Source organism: Cavia porcellus, unplaced genomic scaffold (genome assembly GCF_034190915.1).
Source record: "Cavia porcellus strain 051 isolate PalLab524CR breed Dunkin Hartley unplaced genomic scaffold, mCavPor4.1 scaffold_14, whole genome shotgun sequence".
Taxonomy (NCBI): Eukaryota; Metazoa; Chordata; class Mammalia; order Rodentia; family Caviidae; genus Cavia; species Cavia porcellus.
In genome coordinates this window covers 71,948,892-71,957,862 of record NW_026947497.1, presented here as the reverse complement: position 1 = coordinate 71,957,862, position 8,971 = coordinate 71,948,892, and the positions used below count along the sequence as shown (strand labels likewise).

General features: G+C 38.2%; 1 long non-coding RNA gene across 2 annotated transcripts; it reads right to left on the bottom strand.

Annotated features, from left to right (window-relative positions):
- Nucleotides 1-406: 406 nt before the first annotated feature.
- On the bottom strand, nt 407-8,522 carry LOC134478773 (uncharacterized). Of its 2 annotated transcripts, none has more exons than XR_010051670.1 (3): nt 8,275-8,522; nt 7,283-7,376; nt 407-4,724 (listed from the first exon to the last, which is right to left on the bottom strand). It is a non-coding gene; the product is annotated as an uncharacterized LOC134478773 (long non-coding RNA). The 2 variants fall into 2 exon arrangements; XR_010051671.1 differs by having other exon boundaries at nt 407-1,945.
- Nucleotides 8,523-8,971: the final 449 nt, after the last annotated feature.

Below are 8,971 nucleotides of genomic sequence, written 5' to 3'. Positions count from 1 at the left end.
GTGCTACAATCAGGTATACAGTGTTTCAGTGTGACTTCTTTCTTGGGAGAAATTTGGGATAGGGCTAATTCTCAAAGATATCCTGACACTGTTCTGGTTTCCATTTAGTGCAAAGAATAGGCCATTTACTTGCCAACTCTATGAAACATATGCAGTTTTAAATATACATTCATCTTTTTCAGATGTCATCTAGCTCACTGACTGTAGCACATTCTGTTTACCTCCCTACACTGCTTAATGTCTTCCTCCATGAAGACATTTCCTGCATACCATCTTATATCAGCTTTCTCCTTGGATTACTTGTAGAACATAATCCTCTTCAAGTCTTTTTTTTTATATTAACAGAACAGAAAATGGGTAGAAATTATATATACTTTCAAAGAAAAAATAAACAGTAAGAAACCACTAATTGATGATTATATATTGTCCTCTTACAAATAATTGTTCAGGATACAAAAGTGAAACATACAAAGTGGGGATTCAAACAGCAAGACTGCAACCAGTTCTGCTCAACTATCCAACAAAAACTTAGTAATACAGTTATCAATCCTATACACTTAAAATATATATGCACTTATCCATATCTTCATTTATGTTGAGATTAAACAAACCATAGCAGGCTATAATCACTCTGAAAAAAGAATAATAGTATTGCTGAATTTCACATCATGACACTATGGGATCAGCACTGGATACTGTAGTATCTATCATTCTTCAAAGTATTTGTTCATTTCATTATGCATTGTAAGATCAGTTCTCGTAAACTGTAGGTTGTACGCATGCATGAGTGTTAATACGTATTTTTTATTTAAAGAAAAAAACAGATAAAAAGGGTAGAAACAATACAGAATTTCAGAAAAATAAACAGTAAGAAATCACCAGTCGATAAGTTACATACCGTCATCTTAGAAATAGTTTCTCTAGTTACAAAATTAAAGCATACAAAGTGATATTCAAACAATGACACTGCAAACAGTTCTACTCAATAATCCAACAAGAACTTAGTAATATGATTATCAGTACTACACACTTGTTTTTTTTATCTTAAATAGGATAAGATTAAACAGAACAAAACAGTTTATAAGGCAACAATTTAAAGAAATATATATTTCAAAGCAAGTCTACTGGAGATCTTCACTGTCTATCTTATTTTCTCTAGTTTTCTTCCAAATAGTTGTCCCCATCTTCACACACATTGAATATATACTGAACATTATAGAACTAATCAGATTATTACAGGATGATGAAGGCTTTTTAGGTCTTCAAGACCTGATTTTGGGGAAGTCAATAATGTCTACCATAATGTTTCTCAGTCTCTTCATAGTAGCTGTCTTTATCTTTACCTATGCTGAAATTGAACATAATATCACTCTGAACAGTGAATGATAGTATTGCTAGATTTCATATCATAACACTACAGAATTAGCACTGGGTTTCTTAGTGTCTCTTCTTCTTCAGAGCATCTGTTCATTACATTGTGTGTTATATAATCTGTTCCTGAAAACAGTTTAGAAATTCTTCCCATGTGTGAATCTCTACATGTATATCTATCCTTTCTGTATTATAGGGAAAAACAGACCAAAACAAGACAACAAAATAAATTCCTAGAAAAACATGAAATGAAAAAGACATATAGGACCACAATATTAGCTGATCTACAGTAGTTATGATGCTTTCTCTTGTTATTTTCAATAGAATTGTCCACATCATCAGGCATAATATAGTTAAACATAACATTACATAGCTATTTTAATAAAAACACAACTTTGAAGACATTGTAGGACTTGAAAGCAGTTAATAATCAAAACCAGAATGGATATCTTTTACATCTTGTCGTCTTCAGAATAGTTGTCTCCACTCCCAGACTTGATACTATCAAGGATACCAAACTCCAATGAACAGTGAAGGCTAAACAGTGGTCTAACAAACCAGCTTCAAATAAGATCTGTCATAGTAAGACAATGTAAGTATCACAGGGTTTCAGTTTAAGTTAATAGGAAATTAAGGATAGTTAACATGGTATAACCTGCTATTTTAGGGTTAGCTGTCTGTGCTCTCAAATCTAATATAAGTAGACAGACCAGAACAAAATATAATCAAACTAAACAGAGCGGTAAGACTACAGTGACTTTTAAATCCTGATATACTATTAACAGTGTCTTCTGCCTTCCTTTTTCAGACAAATTCTCGCTTTTCCTTTTCTCAGGGTGCTTTGTATACTTTGGGTCCCAGTAGCTCTTTTAGTTTTTAGATTAGGGGACCAACTTGTTATTTATCTGAGTGTTGCTAAACCTTTTTACCCCTGAGCTTGATCTTGAGCTGTACTCCTTTACTTACTAAAGTCACAAGATTATTCTTCCTTCCAGCTGTGTGGTTTTACATTGCCCAAAAGTGTCATAGCTTTCCAGTCTATCTGCAGCTGCTGGACAAGTTGTCCCTATTTCTCTCTGGTTTCCTGTCACATATTGCATTGTTTTCTCATCTTTGACTCAGTTTATTAATCCTCTTTCAAGTTGAGTGTATCTCCTATTCAGAGCACCTTGAAGGATCCTGCCTCCTAGTCTACTCTGCTTGTGTTTCTTTTTTTTTGTTAGTGTATCAGGCCTATCTATATATTAAAGATTGTAGCTTACTGTCTCTGCCTCATTTCTGCTATTTTATTCTTCTGTCATAATTTGTCCACTTTACTTCTTCATTCCACTATCTGCCCCGTTCATTGAGGCCTCTCTGTCACTGTTGCTGGAATCCTGGTATTTTTTCCAATCTCTCTCTCTGGAATATCCTTCAGTATTTTTTGTAGGGTTGGGTTGGTGGCCATGAACTCCAACAGTTGCTCCTTGTCTTGGAAATATCTCGTTCCTCCATTAATTTTGGGAGAGTTTTTCCAGGTACATCAGTCTTGGTTGGAGGTTATTTTCTTTCAGGGCTTGGACTATTTCCCCCCAGGCTCTTCTCGATTTGAGAGTTTGTGTTGATAAGTCTGTCATTATTTTGATAATTTTTCCATTGTAGGTAATCTGATTCTTTTCTCTGGCTGCTTTTAACATGCTGTTCTTGTGGTGGATTTCTGGACTCTTGATTATTATATGTCTGGGTATAGATCTGTTTTGATTGTAGGTGGCTGGAGTTCTGTATGCCTCTTTTATCTGGATATCATTTCTTTTTCCTATGCTTGGGAAGCTTTCCCTAATTATATCTGTGAATAGTCTTTGTAGTTCATTTTTAGTTACTCCTGCTTTGAAGCTCACGTATTTTATTCTTAAGTTATGAATCTTCTTTTCGTCTTCTAGCCTTTGTATTGTTTTTTCCTGGTTCCTTGTTGTTTTTAAGAGATCTTTTCTTTCACAATCACACACCATAAATCTCTCTTTAAGTTTGAAAAGGCTAACTTTAGTTTTTGTCAAGGCATTTTGCCAACTTTCAATAGAGTTTTTAGTTTCCTGGTAATCTCCGTGGATCCATTTCATGTATTCAAGATTTTGTTTATATTCTTCAGAAAGGTTTGTCTTCCTTTCTGAGTTCCTCCATTCTTCCCATCTGTGTTCTCTTGGGAGGGGCTTATCATTTATTTAATTAATCTTTTTATGTCTTGCCTCACTTGGATTGGAAGTAGTTTTAAATTCGTCTAGAGGTCATAAAGTTATTTCTTTATGTCCACTGATGCTGTATCTAATATTGCATGATTACTGCACTGTTTCTCTTCGGTATTTATCTCTCCTAGGCTTATTTTTCCAGGGTCATTGGTTGGAGGTTTGCTTTTTTAAAATTTCTATCTCTTGTCATGTTTCTGGTTTCTTTTAGATAGGTGGGTCTGGAGGATCTCTGGTCCTCTTCATATTGCTCAGGGTCTTTCTGAAGTGTGCTGACTGGGGTTTTGCTGCCCTCCCCAATTTGCTGTTATCTGAGGTATCTTAAACTCCCTCCTAGGGGCTCAGAATGGTGTGAGGACACTCACCCCAGGCTGCCCAGTCCAGAGTTCAGGGCGCAGGCAGGCAGGTCCAATTCCCTGAAGCTGGTCAATGTTGGAAGGAAACCAGAAAGTTCTGGTTCTGTATTTTTGATTATTGTTTGAAAAGGTGTTTTCAGAAGCAGCTTCTCTGGGCTCTGTTCATGGTGGTGGCTCCATGGGGCTCTGGTCCCGCAGGCCTGGCGGTGATGAAGACACACTCACCTGCATGGGGACTTTGGAGGCTCTCTGGCGGAGGGGGCCCGCAAGCTCGTGTCATCATGCGAGGGGTAAGTGCGACGGTGGCGATGTGTCCCAACAGGTCTGGTCCCATACCCATGATGCCGCAACGTGCCCTCTTCCTCCTGCCTTCTAGGACAGGGCCTGGATCTGGGGAGGGGGCAGCGGCAGTGGCAGTGGTGTAGGTGGTGGGGGCAGCCAGGGGGTGCCGAGTTGCTTCATTCTCCCAGCCTCTGGCAGGCCCCTGGCAACAGAGTTGGAGACAGTGGCTGGAGGCAGCGGCATGGCGATGACCTGTCTCGCTGGAGGGCCCGGAGGTGCTCAGGGCTGCACAGTGGTGCAGCTGACTGAGAGTGTATGTTTGATTGGTTTTTCCCACCTTAGTTTCTTCTTGGGATGAGAGAATTCCTCTCTGTCTGTTAGAGGCTCCCCATGTTGTATTATGAGCTCTAAGTTGACTATCTCTGGGAGCCTCTGTAGCCAGCTGTTATCTATCTTCCATCTTAGCTCCATCCCTTAACATGTATTTCTATCCTTTCTATATTAGAGGGAGAAACAAAACAAAGCAAGACAAAACAAAACATATTCCTATAAACATATGAAATGAAAAAGATATATAAACCACTGTACAAGGAGTTCTACAACGGTTACTATGTTGTCTCTTGTTAATGTCAATAGAATTATCTGTATCATCAGACACAGTAAAATTGAATATTTTACAGTACAAAACAATATTAATAAAAACAAAACTTTGTAGATAGTATAAAACTTCAAAAACAGGTAATAATCAAACCAGACCAGGTATCATAGTGAATCTTGTCATCATCAGTGTAGTTGCCTATACTCTCAGACTTGATATGATCAATCATAACAGTTTTGAATAAAATCTGTTGATACCAAACAGTAATCAAACAAACCAGATTTAACTAAGATCAGTCATGATAAAACAGTATATGTTGTACAGGGTTCCAGATTAAGTTAATAGGAAATTAAAGGTTATTAGTGTACTATATCCTGTTATTTTTGGGATAGCTATCTGTGCCCTTAGATCTAGTGCAAGTAGACAAACTGAGACAGAATAAAATCTATCTAAGTAGAGTGGTGTGAGTAATGTGGGTTTTAAATCCAGATACATTATTAACAATATCCTCTACCATCTTTTTAAAGACTATTTCTCCCCTTTCATTCCCCCAGGGTGCACTGTGCATTTTTGGGTCTCACCAACACTATCTGTTTTTAGATTGGGTGGGGGAAACCTGCTATTTACCTTAGTTATGCCAAACCTTTCCCTTCCTGAACTAGATCTCCAGTTGTATTCCTTTACCTATTAAAGCCTGTCTTTCCAACCTATCTACAAATACTGGTTGAGTCATCCCTATTATGCTCTGGTTCCCCGTCACATAGAGCATTCTTTTCTCATATTTGATTTTCGGTCCATAAACCCTTTTTCAGATTAATTATATTTCCTATAAAGAGCATTTTGGTGGATCCTACCTCCTTTTCTACTGTTTCTCTCTCTTTCTCTCTCTCTGTCTCTTTTTCCGTGTATCAAAGCCTTCTGTATTAGAGATCATAGCCGATCTTCTCTGCCTCATTTCTGTTGTGCTCTTTTTGTGCCATTAATTGTCTGCTTTTCTTCTTCATTACACTTTCTGATCCATTCATTGAGGCCTCTCTGCCACTTTTCCTGGAATCCTAGTACTTTTCTCTCTCTCTAGAATGTCCTTCATTATTCTCTGTAGAGTTGTATTGGTGGTCACAAATTCCCCCAGTTCCTGTTTGTCTTGGAAGCATCTTGTTTCTCCACTAATTTCTAGAGACAGTTTTTCAGGGTACATCAGTTTGGGCTGGAGGTTATTTTCTTGCTGGACTTAGAATACTTTGCTCCAAGCTCTTCTTGATTTGATGGTCTGTGTTGAGAAGTCTGTTGTGAGTTTGATGGGTTTTCCTTTACAGGTAATCTCTTTCTTTTCTCTGACTGCTTTTAATATTCTGTTCTTATATTGAATTTCTGGGATCTTGATTATTATATGCCTGGGTGTGGCTCTCTTTTGGTTGTAGGTGGCTGGAGTTCTGTATTCCTCATACATCTGAGTATCATTTCCTTTTCCCGTGTTTGGGAAGTTTTCCTTAATTATTTCTGTGAATAACCTTTGAGTTTCTTTGTTTGTATCCCAGCTTCTTCAGTCACATTCTTTATTCTCAAGTTATAGATCCTCTTGTCATCTGGTAGCCTTTGTATTGTTGCTGCTTGTTTCCTTGTTATTTTTAAGAAGTTTCACCTTTCATAATTCCACATTGCTAACCTGTCTTTCAGTTTGGATAATCTATCCTTTGTTTCTTACAAGCAGGTTTGCCAGCTTTCAATGGAGTTTTTAATTTCTTGGTAATCTCTTTGAATTTGCTTCGTGTATTCTATGTTTTCTTTATATTCTTCATCAAATGATTGTCTCCTTTTTTTGTGTTCCTCCATTCTTCTGTCTGTGTCTTCTTGAGAGGTGCTTAGCATTTCTTTTATTAATCTATTTATATCTTGCATTACTTGGTTAAATATTTTAGTTTTGAACTTGTCTATGAGGTCCCAAAGATATCTCTTTATGTCCTCTGATGCCATGTCTGTTATTGCATGTTTGCTGTCCTCAATCTCTTTTGTATTTACCTTTCCTGGATCATTGTTCTCAGGGTTGGGGGCTCCTCTTCTCATATTTTTGTGTCTTCCATACAGGCATATAGAGGAGGCTTCCGTCTCTTTCTTTGTTGGTTAAGGTTCTTCTGAAGTGTGCTGGCTAGGTGACCCTGCCCCTCCAGTGTGCTATTATGGTGCAAACAGGGGCGGCATATGCTGGGCCCTCGCCTCCAGGTCAGTTAACCTGCCTTCACTGGGTTAGTGTGAGCTGCACCTAGGAAATTGGTTTGGGACAACTTATTGGGTCTTAGCCCAGGGCACAACCCAGGCCAAGCATATCCTACCAATCTTGTCTGGTAAGGGAACTGAAGTCACTGCTGTCCCTTGTTCTTGCCAGTCCTGCCCAATTCCAAAATGTCATCCCTTTGGGTACCCCTTTCCCGTGGAAGGTTTTTATCCCCAGCACTCACCGTAGGTCAATGCAGGTCCCTTGCAGGCTCCAGTCTTTGTTGGGCTCACTGACCTCCAACTTCATCATGACTGCACTTCAGTGCAACTGCGGTTCTGGTGAGTAGAAGCGGCAGGAATTTGTGTGTGCGAGAGCATAGAATCTTAGCTGCCTCAATAGTAGCCCTGGAACTTCATGTTTGACTGATTCTTTTCACTTTAGTTTCTTCCTGGGTTTAGAGAATCCATTTCCTTCTGTCCAGAACTACTCATGCTGTGTTATTTTGGCATCTGAGTTGTCTGTCTCAGGGAGCCTCTGTATTCTGCTCTTATCTATCTGCCATCTTTACTGGAAGCCCCTCCATCTTCAAGTCTTAAAGGTCAATTATAGTTAAGGCAGAAAGGAACTTTGGTGAACTTGAACTTGCCAATCATATCTCAAAAGGAAATGTAAGATACACAGTGAGATTAATGGGGATTATATATCATTTTTCATTGTATATGTTATTTAAACACATGTATTTAGCATGTATACTTTTTATGTATATGTATACATATATCCATGTTTACATACAGGTGTATAGCATAAGTGTATGTTATACACTGTTGCAGTTGGTCACCCTTTCAGTGTGTTATCATCCCACTTAGTTCTAAACATCCAATGTTACTACTAAATACCTTGAATTAATTTAGAAAAGAACTTTGAGAAAATAATTCTCTAAGGATCTTGAAACTCTAAGTAGATAGTATTTGTCAATCAGTGATAATAACTCAATGTTGATTTAAGTACACCAGCTTAATTTCTGCTTATTTCCCCCCTCTTCCTCTATCACTTGTTAGAAAATAAGCAATCCCAGTAGAGCAAGCTGTGAATTAATGATATTGATCCTATTCGGCATTCCAGGAGGGAGAAGGCATGTGTTTTACCACCTAGGATAAGGGAATGTATAGGTGTTTTGTCAATGAGCAGTTAAGTACTGATCTGAAGAGAACATTAAAAGTCTTCCTCACATACCTTTTAGAAGCCTCTGTTGTGTAAAGCTGGACTCTGCTGCTGGTCTGGGTAGGACTTCCCTCATTTCTCACCGCTGATATTCTCCACATGTCTGTTGTCCACTTGCAACACTAGTTGAATAAGTAGCATTACCTCATGCTCTCAAGAACAATGGTAAAACAAACCGGTTGTCAGCTTCCCCTGCTTATTATTTATTTAGGCCAGTGTATCCTCAGGTTTGGGACAGTGTCACTGGTTACCAGAGTGCAGAATACATAACAACTTGAAGGAGGTGAAGGCTAAGACTTGGCAGTCACTGCTCACTTGGAAAGGCTTGAGAGGGCATGTGGGGGTGAACAGGGAAAAACATGATTTAAAAGAAAGTGCAAGTATAGGTCTGGAATTCTCTAACAGAGTCAGAATACCGACTATTTGAACAAATGAACTCCTTTCGGGGGCATTCAAATAAGTGATTTATTTGCATTCAAGCAGAAAACACCATCATTACTGACCTGCCTAGTGCAGATTAGAGGAGAGATGTAAAGTGAATATAAAAAAGAAGTAAATAATATGTAGAAGATAGAGAGGTAGTGTTGTAGGCTACTTTTCCTTATAAGAAAGTAAGTTTATTGAATTTTTAAAGTATCATATTTATACAAAGTGCAAAGAAATATGTATTTCTTGCTATGTCAAATACTCACATAAACTGTGCAAAAGG